The sequence below is a fragment of the Lactuca sativa genome, chromosome 1 (assembly GCF_002870075.4).
Source record: "Lactuca sativa cultivar Salinas chromosome 1, Lsat_Salinas_v11, whole genome shotgun sequence".
NCBI lineage: Eukaryota > Viridiplantae > Streptophyta > Magnoliopsida > Asterales > Asteraceae > Lactuca > Lactuca sativa.
The window spans coordinates 165362629-165379627 of NC_056623.2; the positions used below are offsets into that span (position 1 = coordinate 165362629).

General features: G+C 39.6%; 2 pseudogenes; both read left to right on the forward strand.

The window, feature by feature from the left end:
• The first annotated feature begins 275 nt into the window (after positions 1-275).
• Positions 276-1362, forward strand: LOC111908294 (kinesin-like protein KIN-5D; annotated as a pseudogene).
• A 609-nt stretch (positions 1363-1971) lies between these two features.
• Positions 1972-4354, forward strand: LOC111908295 (alpha-glucan phosphorylase, H isozyme-like; annotated as a pseudogene).
• Positions 4355-16999: the final 12645 nt, after the last annotated feature.

Consider the following 16999-nt stretch of genomic DNA (forward strand, 5'->3'; position numbering starts at 1 on the left):
ATGTTTCTAACGAGATTATCTACAACTTTCAATAATAAAATTTTACTTAATTCAAATTTTATGATTTCATTAAATTTCATTATTTGACATTTGATTGGAATCTCATAAGACTTCCAATATTTTCTGAATGATTCCAAGCATATTTTTACTTCATTTCTAGTAAAAACCATTTGTTAGAACTCAACATTCAAATTCACGTAATATTTCGTAATATTAATCACTTTTATAATTTACAATACACGATAACTGAACGTGTATGTTACAGTTATTGCGCGATGCAGGTCTTTAAAATTTCTATTAAAGCATATATACGTAACTGAATTTGGATTGTTTTTACAAAAAATTCTTGATTGTTGTGTTTCTAAACATATAGTCCATTGAGTGATGATAAGACAAAAGCACATACACCAGTAGTGATTACATGTACTCAGAATAAGAAAGAAGTTTGTACAGTTCAACATATAGCTAACAAGTAGATTAATAGATCATTTGTGTTTGACATGGTAATTCTCTTGCCTAACATAATTTATTCTTATTATTTCTAAATATATCCAAAGAATCACCTTTCATAGTATCTCAAGGAACAAAAGTCTTTCGTTCTCTATTCTATTTTAATAAAATATAATATCTCTGATGGTATTCCCAATCACTAATTTGGATAGGTATTCGGTCCAAATTCTCAACAAAGGAACTTTTATCATGCAACTGTCTCTCCCATTGTTTTTAAGGTTCTTGAGGGCTACAATTGCACGATATTTGCTTATGGTCCGACAGGAACTGGAAAACATATATACAGTGGAAGGAGGAGGGAGGAAAAAGGTATAAATTTTTGTTCCATAAAGGCATTGTACAATTAACCACATTTTTTTAAAAGAACTTTTAGTAAACCAAAACCCTTGGATTCTTCTTTAGAATAGGGAATTCCTAGTTGATGCAGGTGTAATTCCAAGAGCTTTACAACATATATTTGATATATTAGAAGCTTGAAATGTTGAATACAATATGAAAGTTACATTTTTCAAACTTTACAATGAGGAGATAACAGATCTTTTGTCTTTTGAAGAAACTTCAAAGTTTCCTGAATATAAATCAAAGAAACCAATAGAAATCATGGAGGATGGAAAAGGAGGTGTACTTGTAAGAGGTTTGGAAGAGGAGATAGTTTCAATAGTAGATGAAATTTATAAAATCTTAGAGAAAGGATCTTCTAAAAGACATACAACAGAGACCCTTTTGAATAAACAATGTAGTTGTTCTCACTCCATATTTTCTATCACAATTTACATTAAGGAAAGAACTCCAGAATGAGAGGAGATTATTAGATGTGGAAAGCTGAATCTTGTTGATCTTACTGGTTCATAAAGAAGCAACAGAAGAGAAAAGGGTTCATTTGATAGGGATAGTAAATTCCAGAAGGACATATACCTTATAGGTATTATTATTATTATTATTATTATTATTATTATTATTATTATTATTATTATTATTATTATTATTATTGTTATTGTTATTATTATTATTATTATTATTATTATTATTATTATTATTATTATTATTCTATTGGCTTTATTTGAATTAAACAAATGTAAATTACCTATATTAATGACTTTTTTTTATTTTTTTATTTGATAGGAATAGTAAATTAACAAGGTTGTTGAGAGATTCCTTGGGAGGGAACACAATGACATGCATAATTGCAACTATCTCTCTCTTGTGAAAGTTACTTGATTAACTTGTGAACTCATGTAGAAACGAATGTTGGAAGCAGTAGAAGCCATTGCATCTACATGTTTTCTATTCAGAAAGAAGCAACAAATGAGAAATGGTTTCATATTTCCTTAAAGAATTTACAATTTATTGAAATTATATTTACATCTCTGAAATTGCTAACATAGGGATGTTATTACTTATTATGAATAGGGTGAGCAGTGGAAATCACTACTTTCATTTCTTGATTCTCTTGAACTAACCATGCTTCCCTTTTGTTCACTGCTTCTTCATCAATGGAACGAGACCTATCTTCATTATCACAAAGTTGATCTATAGCAAACATACTATTTATCCATGGAGTTTCTTCAAGGGCGAGCATTGACTAATGCCATTGGGAATCTTGATATTCAAGATGCATATTCCAATGCTTTGAACAAAATGGGACATAAACTTGAAGAAATCAGTGAGCCGGTAACACTTTAAAATCTTGCTAACATGATTAACTTGTTCTATTTTTTTTTTAACTATTGCATTATATCAATTGTAGGAGAAAGATATGGCACTTGGGAATGGTGGTTTAGGGAGACTTGGATCTTGCTTTTTGGACTCCATGGTAACTTTAAACCTACTAGCATGGGGGTATGGTTTAAGTTACATGTATGGCCTCTTCAAACATTGCATTTCTAAAGCAAGGCAAGAAGAAATAGCAGAAGATTGGCTCGAGGTCCGGACCCCACCCCACCTTATATTTTTCAATTTACTTATTTCTTTACAATTAATCATTTCTAATTTTCTTTATTATTTCAGAAGTTTAGTCCTTGGGAAGTTGCCAAGCATGATGTTGTGTATCCTGTCAGATTCATTGGTCACGTTGAAGTCCTTCCCACAGGATCGTAAGCACAACTACAAATACCTTGTTTGAGTTTGAGTTCGACTATGACTTGAATTTGGGTAAATTTGTTGCAGCTGAAAGTGGGTTGATGGAGAGGTTGTAAAAGCCCTAGCATATGACATCCCAATTCCTAGATAAAAAACTAAAAACACAAATAGTCTTTACCTATTGGAAGCCAAAGCAAGTGCTTAAGACTTAAATTTGTTTCAGTGTAATGATGGACAATATCAGTCTGCTGTCGAGCTACATGCTAGAGCTCAACAGGTTGGTCGTTTTAAATCATATTTTCCCAATTTCACAAAAAGTACATGTCTTTTTATCATTGAAATTCTATACCTATAAACTTTTATATCCAGATTTGTGTTGTTCTTTATCTTGGGGATGCTAAAGAAGAAGGAAAACTTCTTAGACTAAAGAAACAATTTTTCCTATTCAGTGCATCACTGTAGTTTTGACAATCTATTTATTTTCCATTTGTAACAATCGTTGATTTATAAGTATTAAAAGATAATATAATAGACTTTGAAAGTTTACGATTTTTAGGACATTATTTCAAGATTAAAGAAAAGAAAAGAAGGAAGAAAATGGAAGTTGTCAAAGTTTCCTACAAAGGTTCCAATGTCACTGAATGACACACATCCTACTCTTGCAATACCAGAACTTATGAGATTGTTGATGGATGAAGAAGGGCTAGAGTAGGATGAAGCCTGGGATGTGACTTCAAGAAATTAAAGGTACATATGTTATCCTATCGTTTCTAGTTAAATATTGAATATATAGATAATCATCATCATAGTCATAAAAGAAGATACTAGAACATTATGTTAATGCAATGCAATGCATGTTGAAACAGGAAATGAGTCCTGAAGAGCGAAAAGCCATAGCACCAACGACAATCATGATTGGAGGGAAAGCATTTGAAACATATACAAATTCTAAAAGAATAGTCAAACTTGTGGATGATGTGTGGATGATGTTGGTTATGTTGTTAACACCGATCCTAAAGTTAACGAATAATTGAAGGTTAAAATGGCTTCATATCTTTTTTTTGTGTGTTTGAACTTATTTATTATTGTAATTTTGTATTGCAGGTGTTTTTTGTGCCTAATTATAATGTATCTATAGCGGAGGTACTTATACAAAGAAATGAGGTGTCACAAGATATACGTATAGCTGGCATGGAAGCTAGTGGGACAGGTAATATGAAGTTTGAACTTAATGGATGGCCAATTATACGAACATTTGATGGGGATATTTTGAAATCCGGGAGTTGGGGAGGACAATTTGTTAACTTTTTAGAGCAACAATAGAAGAAGTTCCAAAGCTCAGGAAAGACCGAGAAAATGGACTGGTGAGAGTACAAAAAAAACATTTGGTTTGTGTATCGTTAATTAAATATTATAATTTATTTATTTTTCTGAATATGCACTTTAAACCGGATCCTCGATATGAAAAGGCTACAGAATTCATAAGATCAAAGGCATTTGGAACCTATGACTACAACCCACTTCTTGATTCTTTTGAAAAGAACTCAGGGTATGGGCATAGGGACTACTTTCTTGTTGGACATGACTTCCCGACCTACAAAGACATTCAAGCCAAAGTAGATGAAGCATATAAGTAAACATCTTTCGAACTTTTTTATATATTTTTATAAAATAACAAAAATACCCTACCCTCTAACTGATTTTGTTATTGTGTTATAGGGATAGTAGTGACATAACAATATCTCAATATGCAAAGGAGATTTAGAACATACAGGAACGCCCCCGACATTCTATTTTTGTGGTTAAAAAATAGTTGATTTTAAAAGTTTTTGACGAAATTTCCCCTGCATACTGTTTTTTTTGATAAAAAAATAATGATTTTAACAGTTTTGACCAAACTATCCGTACATAATTTTTTTGGTTAAAAAATAGTGATTTTAAGATTTATCGAGATATGGTTGCATGATTCAAATTTACAGGTCTTGTTGACGTGCATCGTGTCAACTTGTTATATCAGGTAGCTAAACTTGATTGTGTGATTAACAAAATATTTATATCACAACTCCATCCGGTAGCTAAACTTGATTGTATGATTAATAAAATCTTTTTTGTTTCAGATAATGTTCAAGTCATTACTTGCCATCCACGCCCAGTGGACAGCAACCTACTACACCTGTTGGAAAACCGATGATATGAAGGACTTTTTTTGACATGATATCCCCGTAATAGCAATGTAGTAATAGGTTATATATTTAGGGAAAACCTCTTAATAACAATGTACACTCAGATCCCCTTAATATCAATGTATTACAATTTTTTGGCATGAAGTTATTGGATTAAATTGATTGTTTTGGTATATATTTGTTTTCTATATTTTTGTATTAAAGATAAATAAGTATCATAAAGTGACGTCGTATATGCATATCGTAAATCGTTGCTGAAGTATATGACACACAAATGCATCTCATCTTCATGTATGATAGGGCTTTAATGATACGCATGGCGTGTCTTAAACGTGCATCGTAAGGTTAAGACACGCAAAATGCATGTCGTCTTCCATTATGACAGGGTCTTCCTTGATATGCATTGTGTGTCATAAATGAGTGTCGTAAATGTGTGTCGTAACTTTGCGCGGTAAATGCGTGTCGTAAATAAACGACGTGCAAAAGCGTGTCGTCTTTCGTTATGACAGGGCCTTCCCTAACACACATTTGTGTGTCGTTTGAGCTTTTTACGACACACATTGTGTGTCATAAAAGGATGTTTTTGTAGTAGTGTACCTAGCAAATGAGAGTTTCCTCCTACAAGAATACTCTGACTCAAACTATGACAGTCTTTAATTGGACAGAAAAAGCACATAAAGTGGTTGTCAGTTCTTGGGCAGAATATTGGTTAGTTGGTCTTCTACGAAACAGAATTCCATTGCACTTTCAACAGCCAAAGTCGAATACATTGATGCTGCTAGCTTCACCTCTCAAGTTCTTTGGATGAAATCACAGAATTTGGGCTATGGTTAGTGGTTTCAACAAATCCTAGCCTATTGTGATTCGCAAAGTTTCATTGCAATCTCGTACAATACAATTCAACACTATATGACGAAGCACATCGATATACGCTACCATTTCATTAAAGATCATGTTTTAATTGGTAACATCAAACTTATTTTTGTTCCATCTGACGATGAGATTGCTGATGTCTTTACCAAAGCATTAGACAAAACCAAATTCAATGGTTTTCTGAACTAAATGGGTATGATGATGTTTGATACTCATTTCTTTCAAGAGGTTTACACTTTCTAATGGAAACATCAGAAAGTAAAATAATTCCAAAGTAAATTTTTTTTCTTGGAATAAATATGATCATTTTACGTGTCTTTTTGTCTAAACACTTTTTCTTGTTTTAAGTTGTAGAACTCACATCGTCCTATGAAGTTCATGACTAATATAGTCACTAAGGTCTTCCTATCTGTTACCTTTAATACTCAATTCTGGTCTATGTAATCTCATTCCCATTATTATCTAATAGGTGATTTCATTCTTCAAATTGGAAGTATCTTATGATAGTTCATCTAGGAACCTATATGCTCCAAGATCACTTGTTGAATCCATATTAGACATTTCTACTGCAAGATCCTCGTGTTAATCCATCTTGGTGTCTTTTTGCTCCGAGATCTCTCTCTTTGAAGAAGTTCAAGAGTTTTTTCATTATTAATTCTGAAACGTTTTCTTAGTAACTCAAACAATTATATTTTTTTAATGATGATTATCCTTAATCCTTGAAACTAGCACTTTTTTACACATGTCTCAACAAAGTGCACATCATGTCATTCAAATGATGGTTTCCTTCTTACACGTCAGGCTACTGTGAAATTCGTCCTTGCAGGTCAACTCATTACAAATTTGGCAACACATTTAATGCGGTCCATACCCATATTCGGGTTTGATCTATGCACCCTTTAACACGGCCCACTATTCTTCTAATGTAGCACCTGGTTCCCGTTATGTATTTCATTCAAGTATTTTTCGCAATTTGGATTGAGACTCAGCGAGTTGATGGCCCAAGTCGTCAAGTAGTAGCAGTTTGGATTCAGGAGTTAAGTAGTGGACTCATCGAGTCGGCGGCAAGACTTGACGAGTAGACTCTGGATGGGCAAAACCCTAATCTGAGGCTTTGCACCCTATTAAAACAACCTTATACATCCTCCATCGACCCTTTATGCTCCTAGAACACTCCAAAAAGAACCCTAATCACTTTGTGAAGATCAAAAGGCCTTTTTGGTGATTCTTCGTTGTTTGTGGTGGTAAGAGGGAAGGAGAAGCTTGAGGAACCAAGAGGTTGGCCAGAGGAGTCAAACTGGTGCAACATCTACAGTTCTTGGAAGGTATAAAGTTGACACCTTGCTCCTTCTTGTATTAGATCCCTTTTTGGGGAGATTTAGGGCTTTTATAAGCCATTCTTGGTGACCAACCATGATTGCAAGCATGGTTGGGGGTTGAGGGTTTAGATCTAGGATTCTTAAGTAGTTAGAAGGCAGAAAGGGGCTGCCTTTACACCCATGGAAAGCCTCATGTAACTCAAGAGCTTCTTTTAGGGTCTTTTTAGCTCATAGTTCCATGCATGCACGTAAAGTTTGTAACTTTAAGTGCTAGATCAATCTTAGGAGCCTAGATCTATCATTTAGACAAGTGTTGTATATCAGAAATCGAGAAATGGGACTTGGACAACCTCGACTCGGCGAATTGTTCTTGGGACTCGGCGAGTCCGATGCTTGACTCCCATTTTCTATTAGGATTCAAAGAAACCCAGTTGAGTGTTAGAAGGGTTTTAGAGGGTCCAAGGGAGTGACCCAATGTATTGGACTTAGCCATAGACCTGGAGTTCATAGGACTCAAAGAGTGCATCAGGAGACTCGACGAGTCCAACGCAATCTCCCAAGTTTTGAGGATGAACTCGACGAGTTATTGATACAACTCGGAGAGTCAAGGACAAGACTTGTTCGTAAGAAGAGGATGAACTCGATGAGTTGTTCATAATACTCGGCGAGTCAGATGAACGTTCATTTGAGGCTGTTTTAGAAAAGAGAAATCGTCGAGTCATTGCTAAATTCGACGAGTAGAAGAGTGAATAAGGGCAAATGATGGGTAGGGACTCGGCCCAACTCGGAGAGTCTGGTCAACTGGAAGTTGACTTTGACTTTGACTTTGACTTGGTCAGGGGTAAAATAGTCATTTTACCCTAAGAATAGTTATCAGTGTCTGACTAAGTGTTTTATTGGAATTATAGCTGGAGGATCACCGGAGCAACAGTCGGAAATCTGTCGATCAACTTTTCAGAAGTCAGCCTTACGAGGTGAGTTACATTCCAGTAGTGGTGGGTCTACGGTACCAATGCCGGCCCACTAGTAGGTCATTATGGGTGAGATGGTTATCTTTATGATAATTGTCTGGTTGCTATATATGTGTTGAGTATGTGTTAGTAGTAGTAGGGCGTGCTAGCCCCTGTTTACCGGTTGAAAGAGACCGAAGACGAGTACCGGTTGAAAGATACCGAAGGGGTGGACAAAACCCACGCACCTATAGTTGTATGCTTATGATATGTCTTTACGTGACTTGGTATGCGTATGTATTTTATCATGAAACCAATATGTTATGACATGTAATATGTGATAGGGTAGGGGTTAAATTGTCCCCAGATACCGGTTAAAAGATACCGAAGGGGAGGTTAGTTCCCGGATACCGGTTGAAAGATACCGAAGGGGAGAGTAGCTCCCGGTTACCGGTTGAAAGATACCGAAGGGGAGGATAGTTCCCGACTACCAGTTGAAAGATAGTGAAAAGGAGCATAGCTCCCAGTTACCAGTTGAAAAATACTGAAGGGGAGGGTAGCTCCTGGTTACCGGTTGAAAGATATTGATGATTTTGTGCTCTGGGTATGGTGGGGGAACTCACTAAGCTTCGTGCTTACGGTTTCAGTTCTGGTTTCAGGTACCTCTTCGTCTAAGGGGAAGGAGTCGACGGTGTAGCTGCACATCACACACACACACACAAGTTTTCCGCATGGAGTTTCCTGGGAGTCTACTCTGAATTATTTTACACTTGACAAAATGGATTTTATGGTGACATATTTTGGATTATTGACATATTTATTGTGACATGAGATATCATTATGAATGGTTTTATACTGATGGTTTTTATGTTATAATCTATTTATAAACGAAATTTTTTGGCCTTGAATTTTGGGAAGTTACAAGTTGGTATCAGAGCTCTGGTTTGAGGGATTCGGACACACCCTCGAGGGTGTCTGGACTTAAACCGTGGGGCTAAAGGATTTTTTCTAAAGAAATGGTTTTCTAAATATAAGAAAAAAAGTTTGAAAAAGAACAAGGTGTGTCACGCGTGCCACCGGCCGAGCCCAAGTAAGTTTTCCCCAAGATACCTATACTTTTTATGTTATGTTATATGATATATGACCCTGAGAACTGCATGCTAGATTAGGGCTAAGGATCTAGGAGGATGCCTTGTATGCCTAATATATGTCTTCGAGAACTGCATTCTAGATTAGGGTTGAAGATCTAGGAAGGATGCGTTATATGTCTGTTGTATAAGCTGCATGCTAGGACTACCTAGGCAACAGTAGGATGGCCTGGTTAGGTAATGCTTGATATGGTTACTCGACGCATGAATGTTGCGTGCTTTGTGCTATAGGGGTCCTGTCTACCTTCAACTAACTAGTAAGTGGATATGTAATAGTCTCCACAAGCTATTTAGGGAGGATACTAAGGACTCCTGGTGCAGCTGATGGTGGAGAGTAGGTTGGAGAGTGCCCTAGGAAAGCCTAGGATGAGAATAGTTGGAAAAGGATATTGGTTAAGGGACTTGGTGAAGTCGAAGCAATCCTTTAGGAAAGTACGGATATATATGGAAGGTAGTATCGCCCCATACTACTGAAAGCAGAGGATCTGTACTCGAGTCAAGGAAGGCCAAGATGGAACCAGGAATCTTGGGTAATGTGTGAGACCTCTCGGGGAGTTCTTTGATCCTAACATTTATGTGTCTATTTTTAGTATGGTGATCACATGACATGGAGCAGGAGGCTCAAGATCTAGGTCAGGATCGGTATCGGGCTCGAGCACGAGATCCGAGAAGGTTGATGATGGGTTACGCCAGTTCATCGCATGTGAGATTACGAGAGGCATCCTTGAGGTGATCCCGGTCATCTTCGGGTCGATCAAGGAGGGGTTATTGAGCTGATGGAGGATCGCCTCCGAGCATTCAGGAGTGATTTGGCGTTTGGCCAGGTGAGTATGCGCATACTATCCTTCAAGGACTTCAGAGGGAGTGGTGTGCCGGATTTTCACGGGGTGAAGGACCCCAATTGATGCCAGGAGATGGATCACAGACATTAAGTCTGCGCAGTTGACGAGCTTCTTCCTGGAAGGGTCGAAGGTCCGCTTTGCAGTGGGATGTTTGAGAGACAGAGCTATAGATTGGTGGGAGTCGGTTGGTGACCCATTGGGAGCCTCGGCCGTCGAGGCTATGAACTGGTCAGACTTTGTGACCATATTTAAGGCGGAGTTCGCGCTAGCTGTAGAGCTTCAACAGCTGGCCGAGTTTTTGGACATGAGACAGACTATAAAGACTGTGGTGGAGATCACCGCCAAGTTCCGGGAGAGGGCTCTTTTGGTGTCCTAGTATGAAGGAGATGAGGATATGAGGAGGACCTACCATCACAACATGTTGAGAGCCGATATCTGAGAGCATGTCAGCTTATCGGCATGCCCGACCTTGGACTCTATGATTGCCAGGGCGTGGGAGAGGGAGATCGATTTAGAGAACCTTAGGAAGAGGAAGGCCGAGATGGGTAGGTTAAAGGGGTTTCGAGGAAGAAACCCAATGAATTCAACTCTTGGTCGAAGGGCCAGCAGGGTCGGGACCGCTGTGGAAAATGTGGTCGGTCACACGAGGGAGCTTGTCGCACTGGGTCAGGTTTCGGCTGCTATAAGTGCGGCAAGGCTGGGCATTTTTGCAGGGATTATACTGCCCCCTCCCCCATAGTGTAGATGCCAGACCTTATTTGCTTTCATTGCAATCAGAGGGGCCACAAGAAGGCCAATTTCCCTAGATTGACACCAGCGACAGCAGCAACGCTAGCAGTGGCGTCGACCCCAACAACAGCATGGCTTACGGATGAACGAAAGGCCAAGGTAGAGGCTCCAATGGTGCGGAGCCACGCATTTCAGTTGATAGCCGAGGAGGCACGCGCTGCACCCGATGTGGTGACGGGTATAGTTTCTTCTCTTATTTTTTATGTTATGTGTATAATCTGTTTTAGGATCGTTCCATGTGAACGATATCCCAGTTTAGGTGTTGTTTGACACGGGTGCTACCCGATCATTTGTTTATCTTGCACTTAACAAGAAGTTTCCTGAGTCTTTGGGCATGTTGGATTGGCCACTAGAGGTCGAGATTGCAGACGACCGATTAGTGCGAGCATCAGAGATCTACCAGGATTATGTAATGAGGTTGTTCGAGGAACGTTACCTGGTTGACTTGGTTCCTATACCTTTGCGGGGGAAAAAGGTTATTATTGGTATGGATTGGCTATGCCCCAAGGGGGCAATGATTGACTGCGTGCAACAGTTGGTGCGCATTAGGACCCTAAGGGGAGGGGAGAGTTGGTGATCCAGGGCGAGAGCCTACACCGAGGACCAACCTTATGCTCAGCAACGAGAGGGAGGCGCTATCTTTAGCAGGGTAGAGCAACGATGGGTGATGTGCCCGTGGTACAAGAGTTTGCAGATGTATTCCCCGAGGAGTTGCCTGGGATACCTCCGAAGAAGCAGGTGGAGTTTAGGATCGACCTCATCCCTGGTGCAGCTCCGATAGCCAAAGCACCGTATCGGTTGGCTCCTCCAGAGATGCAGGAGTTGTCTACACAGCTATAGGAGCTGTTAGACAAGGTATTCATCAGACTGAGCAGTTTACCCTAGGGAGCCCTGATTCTATTTGTGAAAAAGAATGACGGGTCGCATCAAATGTGTATAGATTACCGGGAGCTGAATAAGGTAATGGTGAAGAATCGTTACCCACTTCTGAGGATTGATGACCTCTTTGACCAGTTACAGGGAGCATCTTGGTTCCCCAAGATTGATTTGCGTTCGGGGTATCATCAGATGAGGTTCAGAGAAGAAGATGTATAGAAGACTGCTTTTTGGACGCGTTATGGCCACTACGAGTTCGTGGTGATGCCCTTCGGGCTCACCAATTCTCCTGCCGCATTCATGGGTCCCATGAACAACGTGTGCAGACTGATGTTGGATCGGTCTGTGATAGTTTTCATCGAAGACATCTTGGTTTATTCCAAGACTCGAGAGCTGCATGAGGAGCACTTGCGAGAGGTTTTGGATACATTGAGTAGGGAGAGCTTGTATGCTAAATTATCCAAGTGTGAGTTCTGGTTGTGCGAGGTACAGCTTCTTGGGCACCTTGTGACAACCCGATATTTCGAGACAATGTAATGTAACACCAGTCAAATTTAGGTCAAAATATAGCTTTCCTAAAAACTTATTTGGGTTAAATAAAGTGTTAGGAATCATAACAAGGTTTTCATACATATAAAGAACACAAAAATCCGAGTTATAACGAAGAAGTTATAACCATTCTAAGATTTCCGACAAAACCGGCAACACCGATTAAACGAAAAATGCGAAGTTTCAATACAATAGTTTTTAACCTTAAGTATCTAAATGAAAGTTGTAGATAACATTAAACCGTAAACGTACGTAAAAAGAACGTCCAAATCTGACGTCGTATGACGAAGTTATGATTTTTCCAAGATCCGGATATAATAGTAGACAGCTAAAAACTCGAAATAGAGATCGAGAGACTTTTGGCCGAAACAACCTAAATGATAATTGAAGGTCTCAACAATATTAGCGCAATGGTAAAAAGTCAGACGAAAACGGACATCGGATAAAGAAGTTACGGATTTTTAACGTACTTTTCGTATCCCGACCTGTTAAAAATAAATAATTCAAAATAATTCAAAATTAGCCGATGAAGTCTAAATGAGAGTTGTAGAGTATATACTCACCTATGCGTGCATATAAAGAACATAAAAAACAGAGTTCGTACACGAAAGTTACGGATTTTACAAGTTCAAGACCCGAAATCCGAGGCTGTCAGGCTTTCCACGACGTGGCACAGTTTGCCGCGACCCGGCAAGTGACTGAGGGCGTCCAATCAATGAAAGGGGATAAGGTTGACTCACCACGACGTGGCACACCCTTTTCCACAACGTGGCACCAAAAAATATGCCCCTATAAATAGATCTTAAGGCCTCCGGGTTTCATTGCTCAGTTCTCTTCTTTCTCGCGCCGAAACTCTGTGTTTAAGCCCTCGAAGCCCTCCGGAAGCCCCAGTTTGCACCCTCAAGCTCTGAAGGAAGGTTTTGTGTTCCCGAGATTCCCGAGATTCCCGAGATTTCCGAGATTTCTGAGAAAATCAACTTTTCCAAGTTGAAGTTCAGCTCGATTATCATCTCGCTTTCTCCCAATCAATCAAGTGAGTTCATACCCCTTAATTAACCGTTTAAATGTTTTTTTAAATGCTTATAAATGCTTTATGGGGGGATACAAGTTGAATCGTCTTTAGTTATTATATCAATCACATGTGATTAATAACTAGCATGCAAGTGGATTTACTATACGTTAACTGTTTTACCAAGCAGATTTCTTTGAATGACTTTCTTAAACGTTTTTACATGTTTAAAACTCTTTTTCAAATTGTCTTACGCACTGTAAGTTTCCATTCAAACTCTGTTACAAAGGTGTTTTCAAACAAAGGTTTTCCTTATACTTAAACTGTCTTATCAAACAAAATACTTTCAATCGTTTTATAAACTGACATCAGGTCATCGTTTCTTAGTATTAAACTATTCAAAGGTTTTACGAAACTTCTTTTACGATTTTATATTGTCAAATGCATGCCTACATATGTATAGTTATATAAATAATGTTTAAAGGACTTAGGACGGTTAGCTCGCTTTATTTCCTTTTCCTCGTTGGGATGTGGCCTTAGGGCATCGGTTGCTCGTCCGAATGGCGTCTAAATATTATTTATATATCATGCATACATATATAGGTATAAAGGTTCTATTAGTCAGTTCAACACCTTTTGGTAGCAAAGGTACACTTCTGGTTATACTCGTACATTACTAATAAATATAATAGGTATAGTTAGAACATGCTACTTACAATTCCAAGTACAAAGAATCACACAAGAGTCAGTTCAGTCATGAGTCTATACGTTTACATATATATGCTTACATGAATACGTTTACATATATATGTTAGATGAATACGTTTACATATATACGCTTACATGAGTACATTTACATAGATACGCTTACATTAGTACATTTACATTGATATGTTACAGAGATACGCTTACATGAACTCGTCTACATTAATACGTTTAATAGATACTATTACATAGGATTTGTTACAAATGTTTTGGGACTTACCATTCCACACCCAAAGCTGTTAGCTACAATAGGTAAAATGATGATCGATGTGTGTCCACGATTGTACTGTTCGGTGAGTTTCCACGCCGTGAATATCCTAATGCAAAATGATACATCTTTAGTTATTATATTACTCTCCTTCCTTTATTTTGTGACACATTCACATGAACGACGCGGTAGGATTTTTGATATAGATACACTATTTTTCCTTATTACCTTTATATTGTGACTCATACACATAATCGACGAGGTAGACTATAATTTTTATAATAATAGTTAAACAGGAAAACCATCACATTCACAATGATGCTTACTTTCAAAACAGTCGAGTCTTGGTAGAAGACTAATTTTATACTAATAGGAAATATAGGATTTCCTAGGGTTTTCAAACGTTTACAATTTCTTACAAACATTTTCCAACTTTTTCCAAATGTTTACAAGTCTTCACTTTACAGTATTTACAAATCAAAGACACATTAATACTTATGAATTCACCAGCTTTATTGCTGATACTCGCTTTCAAAATAACTTGTATTCTCAGGTCACAAGTAGACAGGTACGATGACCATGTTTTGTGAAGACGGTGAAATCAAGACTCCTCTTTTATTTTGATTATTTATTATGTTGTCTTATACTATGAAAAAACACTCTTATAATTAAAATTATACTATCAATGCAATGGATGATGTTGTTGCTTGTTTACTACTTTACATTGTTATGATACATTACATGACGTCCTCCGCCCCAGAACGTTTCCTCCATTCTCGGTTTTGGGGTGTGACACACCTTGTCAACCAGAACGGGATATCAGTTGATTCTGCCAAGGTGGAGGCCGAGATGAGGTGGGAGGTTCCGAAGTCTCCATCTGAGATTCGGAGCTTTCTGGGGCTGGCGATCTACTATCGTAGATTCATTCAGTACTTCTCCAAGATAGTCGTACCTCTGACAAGGATGACAACGAAGTCGTAGTCTTTTGCTGGGGTCCTGAGGAGCAGGCTGCGTTTGAGACATTGAGATAGAGATTTTGTGAGGCACCAATCTTAGACCTGTCAGAGGGCATGGAGGATTTTGTGGTGTACTGTGATGCGTCCATCTCAGGTTTGGGTGCAGTATTGATGCAGAGAGGACATGTTATTACTTACGTTTCGAGGCAGCTGAAGCCTCACGAGGCGAACTAGCCGACGCATGATTTGGAGCTGGGGCGGTTGTTTTTTCCCTCAAGATTTGGCTTCATTACCTCTACAGGGTTTTTTGTACCATTTGCACGGACAGAAAAGAGCCTGAGTTATCTCATGGACCAGCCGGATATTAACATGAGGCAGCGTCTGTGGTTAGATGTGGTGAAGGATTATGATTGTGAGATCCTTTACCACCCGCGGAAGGCCAATGTGGTGGCTGATGCGATTAGCCACAAGGCAGCACCGATCAGGGATATCTGCATGGGGATGACCATGGTGACTCCGTTGCAGGGGCGAATCTGAGAGGCCCAACAGGAGCGTATGAAGGAGGAACATCGAAGGAGCGAGCATATTGTGGGTCAGGTTTCCTCCTTCGACTATGATAGCCGAGGGTTGTTGACCCTCCAACATAGGGTGTGGGTCCCCTATCATGGAGGCGTGCGTCAGACATTAATGGAGGAGGCACACAAATCAAGGTTTTCTATCCACCCCGGGGCAACGAAGATGTATAGGGATCTTCGTCTTGACTATTGGTGGCCCTACATGAAGCGGGACGTAGCATGGTATGTGGAGCGGTGCTGAACCTGCATGAAGGTCAAGGCCGAACATCAGAGGCCACATGGCAAGATGCAGCCGTTGGATATTACCATGTGGAGATGGGAAGATATCACCATGGACTACATCACCAAACTTCCCAGGACCACGCGGGGAGTGGACTCCATATGGGTCATTGTGGATCGGTTTACCAAGAATACCCATTTTATACTGATCCAGGAGAGTATATTGGCCGAGAAGCTTGCCGACATCTACATTCAAGAGGTGGTGGTGAGGCACGGGATGCTAGTTTCAGTGATTTCAGACAGGGATGTGCGGTTTACTTCCAGGTTCTGTAAGAAATTCCACGACGAGTTGGGTACTCATCTCCATTTTAGCACCACATTTCACCCGCAGACGGATGATCAGAGCGAGCAGAACATCCATACTCTAGATCATATGTTGCGGGCATGTGTGCTCGACTTCGGTTGTAGCTGGGACACTTTCCTCCCATTGGCTGAATTCTCCTACAACAACAACTACCACGCGAGTATCGATCGTCCTCCCTTTCAGATGTTATACGGGAGAAAGTGCAGGACCCCGATATGTTGGAGTGAGGTTGGCCAGTGGGTCATGGGGAGCACTGAAGTGGTATTCAAGACGACAGAGAGGATTCGGCAGGTTAGGAGCAGGCTCCACACTGCCCAGAGTAGGCAAAAATGCTATGCCGACAAGCAACGTTCAGACCTGGAGTTCCACATCGGGAATATGGTTCTCCTGAAGGTGTCGCCTTGGAAAGGCGTCATCCGGTTCAGGAAGCGAGGCAAGTTGGGCCCCAGGTACATTGGACCTTTCAAGGTTATAGCCCGGTTGGGCAAGGTGGCGTACAAGATGGATCTGTCAGCCGAACTCAGTCGGATCCACAACACTTTCCACATCTCCCAGCTGCGGAAGTGCTTGGTGGATGACTCGACAGTGGTGCCCCTGGAGGATATTCAGGTTGATGACAGCCTGAATTACATTGAGCGGCCTATGGTAATCCTCGACCGGAAGTCGAAGGATCTGAGGAACAAGAGGGTCGAGATGGTGAAGGTGCAATGGCAGCACCGGATGGGCTCAGAGTGGACGTGGGTGCCGGTGGACGAGATGATGGAGCATTACCCACAACTTTTCAA